We start from the raw sequence: 9355 nt of genomic DNA, 5'->3' as shown, positions 1-9355 counted from the left end.
CACTTGTTTGTGATATTGCTTTTATACAACTATAAACAATTATAATTATTCTTAAGAAACTTATATTTTAGGCACAATACTTTGCCTATGTTCTCTCCACTAAACTAACAATATGTTTCGCATCTCCGAACAACACAAAATGGCTGCATTCGAAATCGCATACTTTCCTGCTATATTGTAGGCGAAAAACAGTATGACAAAAGAAGTCCGAAATCACAGTACTCATAAAAGAGCAGGCAAAATGTACCCGGATGACCTCAGCGAAATTCTTAAGTGCGCATATACGATGGACACTTTACTATCCCATGAGGCCATGGGAGAGGATTTTTGAATAACAGTGAAGCGACGCAACTGATGCTGGTAGGTCACTTGATAATGACAGTATGTCAAATGTAGTACATCTGTAGTAATTACATTCATACTACACACATTCATACTATATAGAACATACTTTTTTAACAGTCATGAAGTAATTACTTATTCAAAATAAGTACCTACTCAAGAGAGTATATGATTTCGGATGCAGCCAGTATTGGCATCCTTGCCAATCAATGATTGAATCAGTGATTTCGAATGAATCATTTGACTAAATAAATTAATGACTCACTTGTAAAAACTGTCACTTGTTTAGTTCCAGAATGAATCACCTACTTGTGTAATGATGTAACCTCGAGAAAGTTTTACTGATAAATCCCCAACACTAATGCGCTATTTTTGTATTTTATAGTAAAAATACCTGCAAGCTTGAAACAACAATTGGGTGAGTAAATAACATTTTTTATTTATTTTGACTATTCCTTAAGACGTTCCTTAATGCTTCATATTCAGACTAATTTATATAAAGACTTAACCAAAATGATGTGTGCGCGCATGTTGATGAGTAGAAGCCGACAGATCCGACAGCTGGATTTGAGACATGACGTTCATGTCTTGCTGCTTGACCTCATTCTCTAAACACTTTGCACTTGAGATTGATGCCAGCCCTAACACAGGCTTCGAGATGTGAGGTCAGAGCTGGCAAAGGAGTGGAGAGGACGTTGTTTGTCCCAGTCGATAATGCAGAGGCGCCGTTGCTTGCCTGTCTGTCAGGCACAGCTGTTTGTGTTTGCATTCGGCCATGTGTATGCATGGCGAAGACACCTAAACAATCCTAGCGCTGCAGAGCTGTCACTGTTTGTCACATTCACGCGGAGAGGGGCTGTTTTTGAAAGGGTGCCAGGCCGGAGGACATGAGCTGGAGCAGAGGTTAAAATAACCTCCTGAAACTGACGCACGGAACAGGATGGCAGCCTGACGGTAATTGGAGGATCGTGGCGGCTTTCTCTCCTGCTCTTTTGATGGGGAGGAAGTTGATCCACTTAATGTCAAAGCCCATGTGAATGTGCCACTGGACACGTTAAGCGTGATTGGAGAGCGATTAACAACTGCAATTCCTGCAGACTCTAAATCAACATGTCTTGATTTTTCTAGTCTTGCATTAATTGCGTTTTACTTTCATGATGTACTCATAAAATGCTCATTCAGAACCTACTGGTTTTTCTTTTATAAGCAATTACATGTCCAGCCAGGGTCTAATAACACGTAGCAGCATGTCAGGGCCCACGGAAACGATTTGATTGTTTTTTTTTTACAGCTGTTTTGTCAGCTCTAAACGAAAAGAAGAGAGGCCACTTAAGACCATTTTCTAAGCCTAGCCATGTAGCTGTCGGATTACAGTGATTTTCTGTCATTCTCAGTCTGGGCTGGATTATGGGTAAATACCATGAGTGACCCAACACTGCTTTAATACAGACCCTCAACCAGCCACTATGTTTGATATTTATGTCAAAACAGACTGTCCAGTCCTTGAAATAGTGTACTCTAGAGGGTTTTATCCAGAGAATAGCAGGGACAATCGAATTGTCCCAGATGAGAACCCCTTTGAGAATGATGGCCTGGTTATGGCAATATATTGTTGAAAAAATGTATGCACACATACACAATATTTTTGCAGTTTTGACACCTGTTCATGTCTCCAGCCATATGTGACATGACATCTGGATGTGCTATTTGCCATGGTTCATTAATGAATAATGATTATTTCTCCTATTTTTCCATTTACATTGCCTTTGCTTTCATCTAAGGGTACAGTACGTTTACACAACAATGGTGCATTTTTCACACAGACGACACCATTGTCAAAACAATCACCGTTCACATGTGCGAAAACGATTTTTTTTAAAAACGCTGTATTATGCTGCCAGGCCAACAAGAATAATTTAACAAATCTCAAAATGAATATCCATTTTTCTTACTGTACATTATAATGTTGTAATGCCTACAAACTCACTTGTATGAAATGATTGATTTTAGTTTGAGTTTTACTTTTTATTTATTTAGAATTTTAGTTTCAGCTATTTATCAGTTACCAGACATTTTAAGCAGATTTTTAACAATTTTGTGATTGTGAAGGCCTCTTAAATGGCTCTAGGAATAAACACAGGTAAATATTTAAATGTGCAGTATGTAAAGTGCTAACGCAGCACCACAAGGAAGTAGATTCACGTTTGGAAAAACTGCTGTTTGGGACTTCAGTGCCGTTAATAGGCTAGCAGTTTAGTTTAGGATTACTGTAAGTCAATTGAGCGAATAAATTCAAATCGTGTTTTCAAGCAGCAGAGAGACATCGTTGCTCACGGGGTTCACCATACCCTTAAAAACTAGCGAATATAAAATAGTAAGCTGCACGTTCCATTTTAGATTGTTTTCTCTATTTTCTCCTTTTAACAAGGTTTATTAGCCTCAGCATATGCTCATTCCACACTCTCTAAAGGCAATTTGTCTATTCCTGTTTTGAAATATCTTACTGTTGTTCAACATTAAACAAGCCTGCAGAGATAATTTGATTAGTATTGAGTTGTCCTCTTCACTTCTCACGTAGATGAGGGTGGTTGGACTCTTTCTGATCCCCTAACCTACATTTCTTTGTGAAATGTTATAATTAACATTAACCCAGAAATGTTTCTGTATTCCTAGTTTACGGTTCTGCACTCTAAGCAGATTCTGCGCTTTAAATGTTCTGTGAAGACTCATTTAGAGACATAAATCTGTACTGTATTAGATCGTTTTTAAACGAATTAATGTGTTTCTGTTCCACCAGATGTTCTCCCATTTGGTTTTTCCAATCTTTAAAGACAAGGAATATAAATTCAAAATGTGTCTAGAATATCTGCATACTATCCAACAAAAAGCTATGTGTACCATTTAAAACATCTCTATGACAACAGCTCTTTAAATCTACAGACAAAAAGCCATTCATTATTGGTCAGGGCTTGTTTTTTCAGCATTATTCATTATTTTGATTCAAAGTTAAGTCAAAGTCATTCAAAACAACTTTGATTATATACAGTTTTTTGTGAGGCGTTTCCCATAAAAGAGGGTTCTGAGCTCTGAATTAAGTACATAATGTGCTGTTCATACATGAAAATTCTCATCTTCAATAACTTTTTATAGTATTAGAATGTGTAAGAATGGCACAAAAAGACTTCATTCTGCCTCGCTAGCTGCTTTTCCATTACAGACTTTTAACTTTTAAACTTTTAACCAATGCTATGTGACTAAAATGTAATTATTTCCTAACGCGATAAGTCATTCCAAACATCATGGGAATGGATGTTGTTAAGTTTTTGTATATCCCTGCCACTGCACTGTAACGCAATCAAACCACTGGAGGCAAACCGGTGAGGACCCAAACGCAAACTTTACTTTTAAAACATAAACAAACATAAAACAAGGGCAAGGCAAGGCATGAGACAAGAACAAGGGCGGGAAACAGTCAACACTAGAAACATACAATCCACGACAAAGACACAGGGCAAACATGAGGGCTACAAACTAACTACAAGACAAGGAACACCGTGGACAATGATCAGACAATTAACAAATGACAAGACACATGGCAGGATCACATGACAAATAGGGAAGCACGTGACAGACAAGAACAAGGAACAAGACACAAAACCCACACTGTGACATTGTGCTGAATATGTAACATAACATTTTAGAAAAAAGCAGGCGAGCATCTATAGCAGACATCTATAAAAAGATGATTTGTTCTTGAGACTTTCATTCTTATAGCAGCCATATTGAGACATTTCTCCCATTCATTTATGTATGGTCCATCTTCTGCTCCTTATCTATCTGGTATAGTGCAAAGGCATTTGATGGTGTATAAAAGATTTAGCTTGTTTCATAAGACAGAAAACGGCCCAGATGTCTCAGTAAGCTGGGGTATATAATTTATTTATTCAATAAATTTTCTTTCTGTGCTTCAGACTTATTGGACCGTGTAAAGTTCGAGCTAAAGCTTATGGCGAAATAAATCCACAAAAAAAAAAAAATAATAGAACCATTATGCTACGGTATGAAATCCAAATGATTTTGATTGGGTGGTGACAAAAGAAGGTTCCAATTTGCATTGTAGGTCTTGTTGTTATTCAAGTCATTCTCGACCTTATACAGTGCAGTCTTAATGCAAAAATGTAAAGTATTCAATTAATTGCTGTTCCTTTCCATTCCCCGCTCTCTCTCTCTCTCTCTCTCTCTCTCTCTCTCTCTCTCTCTCTCTCTCTCTCTCTGCCTCTCTTTTTTCTCTCTCTCTATTTAGGTCATCAGCACTGCAGAGTCTCTGTAGCGGCAGCTTATTCCCTCTCTTCAAAAATCAGGTTTGTTTAGCCAGACACGCTTCATCAACGGGATAAAGATGAGGCCATTATCGAGAAAAATAATTGAAGCGTTAAAGTTCCATGAGGGGCGATCATAGATGTCATCCGTCAATTCATCTCTCCCTAGATGCAAGATTGCAGTGAAACATCAGATGGCTCTAATTTAAAAATAAATAAATAAATACATCTTTTGTTGATTGCCGAGACCTGGCCGACAGGTTGCCCACTGGGATTTTAAAGATCTATAACCAAATCTCCCACAAGTGCCGTCATTAAAAAGCCTCTCTCTGTTGGTTTTGCATGAATACAGTTGATTATTCACAGAGCGCCAAACCATGATTACAATCAGGATGTATTACTGTGATCAACACGGTATGACATTTAATCAGGGGTTTTAATAGAGGGAATGAACGATAGCAATCAGGTTGTTAGAGCCAAATAGTCTATTCTTGCCAGAAATCCACATTTTATTTACCACAAGCTATGATAAGGAATAAAATGTTTTGAAAATAGCTTGTTGTCCAAAAGTCATAATTAATTAATGTCAAAAAGATAAAATATTTTTAATTGAAAAGAATTTATGACACCATCCTTGTTAAGTCCTAGAAAGCCAACAAAGTTTGATAACCTGAGGACGAAATGTGAGGATGAGAACATTTTAAGAGACCATAATGTGATTTTTTTTCTTAGAGGACACTAGAAAAGGACAAATGAAATCCTTTCACATACTTCCATTCACTTGATTGTCTTACAGCCCCATTTACAGTACGTGTTTTTGTCTTCATCCTGGAAACACTTCTGCACTGTGAGACTCAATATGCCTCCAAGATTTAGCATTATTTTGTCTTTATTTGCATACTGAGACCTGTCTCCCTCACTTACCTTTTATCAGAAGTCTTTCTATGAAAAACAAATTATTTGAATGATCTTATGTGGACTCTCTTAGCAAAATTTGAAAGCTGTTATGGGCCAAGCTCTGCCTGCATTAGAAGCTAAATAAACATCCCCGTAGAATGGTGAATCCACTACATTTTAAAGCGATGTTTAAAAATGTTATGTTTTTTATACATTGTGACCAGTAGGTGGTGCTTTGCTATCTATCAATCCAATCATCCAATCATTTGGTCAGATCCCGTGATTTCCTCAGATAAAAAGCTGGATAACTCCTTCCAGTCTGAAAAGTGTTTTCGCCTGTAAAGTATATTCCGGCTATATATTTTGTTATATGAATTGGAAACACTCTGCACCAGTGGACGCGTACCGTTATGAATGCCTGTGCGGCAATTATGAATGAGAAAACAACGGCAAGCACACACACAAAAATAACTTCTATGGAAGACATTCTCGTAATTTTGACTTTATTCTCGTAATTTTAGATTTTTTTTTTACAGATTTTTTTTTCTTTTTTTACGTTGCGGTTCAGGGGTTCCGTAGGTTGCAGTCTTCATGGTCAAATAAATTTGATGAGTAAATAAATACATTTCCAATTAAAAATGGCAGATAGACAATAATTATACAAAAATTAAATTTTTATTTTTTGACTAGCAGGTTGTAATAAATTGAGAATCAATATATTTTTTTAAATAGAGATCATGATTCTCCCACAATACTTAATAAACAACTAAACAAAATGACATGCAGTTTACTAGAGGTTCTGACATTGTGTATTTTAATAAAAAAAAAAAAATTAAATCGGTTTGACTGAATGATTCAATGACTCACTCATTAAGGCTTCACTTGTTTCATTACTGTATGAATCAGCCATTTTGAATGAATCTCTTGAATTAATGATTTAATGAAAAACATGCCTACATTTTTCTTGTGGTATAATGATATAATTGATACAATCTTTATTTAAAAGGTTAACTCTATTTTGATAGCTTTGATAGTTTTAAAATTTGTGGGAGGACATAGAAAAACAAAATGGTCGACAATTTTGCCAGGCGGAAACTGAAACCAGCAGGTGTGTTGAATGAATCATTAAACCATAAAGCCCAGGAATTTCATTTATAGACCACATGGTTAAAAAGTTACAAGCACTAACACAAGTGTAATTTTGAGCATGTGTCTCTGTAGTTCTCTGTTGATGCCTGAGGGCTTGTGATGGCCTACAAAACTTCTAATCCCCATTCAGGGTTGGACGTCTCAAGACAAAAAGAAGAGGACTACCTGGAGAGTGGAGATACAGGCCTACATTAAAGCCAGTCGGATTCCAGTTGCGAAACCTGTTCATTCCATTTGTTAGTGCCTACGGGAGGTAAAAGATTCAGTGAAGTGCCTTAAGAAAGAATCTGATTCAAAGTTATATATAAGCCTTTATATCTATATAGACACCATTGCACCATTGATTGGTGAGTTCCACATTAACCCACCGACCAAAATAGCACCGGCTTCTCTGTTGGGAGCTCGAGAGTCAGACTCACCTCACTCTGAGCAGCCCTGTTTTCATTTGTGTTTTGCATTGTCTAAATTGTTGTTCTTGCAGGGCAGGTCACGCTTCCGTTCACCGGAATAGGACCGTGACCCGTGTGCTGCGCACTGGCTCAATCTGCTACTTTCTCACCGTCGTGAAGGGGTGCTTGGCAGAAAGAGAATGATGAATGGGTGTGGCGTGTAAGTGTGTGTGTGATGATGAGTCTGCAGCAGAGGACACCCTGTCCATTCCACCACACACACCAACCCAAACAAGACTCAGGGGTCAGTCGCTTGTCCCAGCAGTGCAATCTGTCCCACCAAATTGGGTTTGATAATGGATCGACTACAGCAGCAGCGGGCATAATAGCTTCCTCATGCCCGGCGCTGTCTGTGCCCGTCCACTGCCAGATGTCTCCCTTCAAATTTGATATATAACCGTCTCTGAGTAAAAAAATTAAAAAGCAGATTTAAAATGCAACGTTCTTTCTGTTATTGTGGCAAAACATGCATATTATTTTTTAATCTTATCGCTCAATGGCAAATATTAGGCTAGAGTTTTTTATGGATCAATCTGACACTTTAATAGCGGTTTTGTAGAATTTTAATAGGATGAAAGATATTATAAGCCATATCTGTCAGCCCACACTGAAAATCTCCCACAATAACCCACCCGGCAATGACAATCAAAGACATTATCATGGAGAAATTTGCTCCGTGAAGAGTTTTATCTCCATCAAAAGGGGTCATTAAAACTTCTTAAACTAAACGCTCTTGAATAAAACTTTCACAGAGTACAAGGTAATCCAAGTTTGATTGTACCAGTGCTTTCTCCCTATTAAATAAAGCAATGAGGGCCAGTTATATAGGCCTACTTCTCTTTCTTATTTGAACACCTATCTATCCCAGTATTTCATTTTGAGCTCTCATGATTATTCGCCACATGCATTTTTAATTGCTTTGTATATTTATTTTTAATCTCAATACAGATCTGTTCTGATTCTTAAAGAAAGAAACTTTCTTATTGGCCTAGTTTGACTTGCAAAACTTGATGATTTTTCTATTATTGCATTTTTCTTCTGAAACATATACCAACTATTTCTTTTGGATTAAGGGTTTGTTTGATAGTATTTGCCAGTACAATTAAAGTCATTGGGGTCCAAAACGACATGGAACCCCATTGACTTTCATTGACAAAAAACATGTTTTCCAAATGTATTATTTTGTGTTGCACAGAAGAAAGAAATGCATATATAAAGGTTGGGTGTAAAGGTTTGCCTGGTGGACAATAAAACAGGCAAACCTGGAGGAAAATTACATGGTAGACTAAAAGTTTACCTGTTTTATATTGCTGGAGTTGGGCTACTTCAGCTCTGTTTGTGGAAACTTCGAATAAACAGACATCATAATTTCACCGCATTATAAATTACGGAGGCCTTTTGTTGACTGATTCCGTTAATCAATGCTCCCCTAATATGACCACTTTAAAGAAATGAAAAGCTCATAGAAAAGAAAAAGGGCCATTAGTTGAGTTCAAGGTTCAGTATTACCGTGCTCGGGAAATAACACACAATTTCACGATCAATTATTTGTATATATTTTCTGAAAAATTTCTGCAGATCAATTTGAGACGGCTTAGCTTTGCAAAGCGTCAATCTGTACCTCAGCATCTTAAAACCACTAATGCATCTATTTTGGATGAAGCACTTCTTACCCTTTGGCTGTTGATGGGCTTCAGATAAATGAGTGAGAAAGCAATCTTATTTTCTCTAAGAGAGTCTGAGAGTGTGAGGATGAAAATCGTATAAACTGCAATGGGATGATGGAACCAAAAAGCTGAGGTTTGCATATTAAGGTTTTGAAAGGATGTGTTTTAGGGAATCAGAGCTATACATCATTCCTAACCATTTTTTTTCATGGTTTTTGTTGTTGTTTGAACTGTGCCCGTTTTGCACGCAATATTTCAGCGCTAAAAAAAAATATCACCTAATTAAATCTTTCTCTGTTTAACCGTTTGTATTTAATTAATTATCAGTATTTTAGCCAAACTAAAGTTAAAACTAAAACAACTCATGCAACATGCAATCATTGTTTTTTGCTGGTACTTTCTAGAATGTTCCACCAGAATGTGCAGGGAATTATATAAGTTATATTTCATGTCTATTTAAACAGGGAGCAAAGCAACCAGAGATGTTTGAACAGCTGAAAACAGCTTTGATACCCCACTACAGTCTTATTTC

The 9355-nt window shown here is 37.0% G+C and overlaps 1 long non-coding RNA gene across 1 annotated transcript; it reads left to right on the top strand.

The window, feature by feature from the left end:
* The first annotated feature begins 727 nt into the window (after positions 1–727).
* LOC143720955 (uncharacterized) lies at positions 728–6947 on the top strand. The gene is made up of 3 exons (XR_013196657.1): positions 728–760; positions 4646–4703; positions 6838–6947. It is a non-coding gene; the product is annotated as an uncharacterized LOC143720955 (long non-coding RNA).
* The last annotated feature ends 2408 nt before the right edge of the window (positions 6948–9355 follow it).

This window comes from Siphateles boraxobius, unplaced genomic scaffold, assembly GCF_051911475.1.
Source record: "Siphateles boraxobius isolate OS27281-9 unplaced genomic scaffold, OSU_SipBor_1 65, whole genome shotgun sequence".
Taxonomy (NCBI): domain Eukaryota; kingdom Metazoa; phylum Chordata; class Actinopteri; order Cypriniformes; family Leuciscidae; genus Siphateles; species Siphateles boraxobius.
Note: the sequence above shows the minus strand (reverse complement) of the source record. Positions and strands in the feature narration are given on the sequence as shown.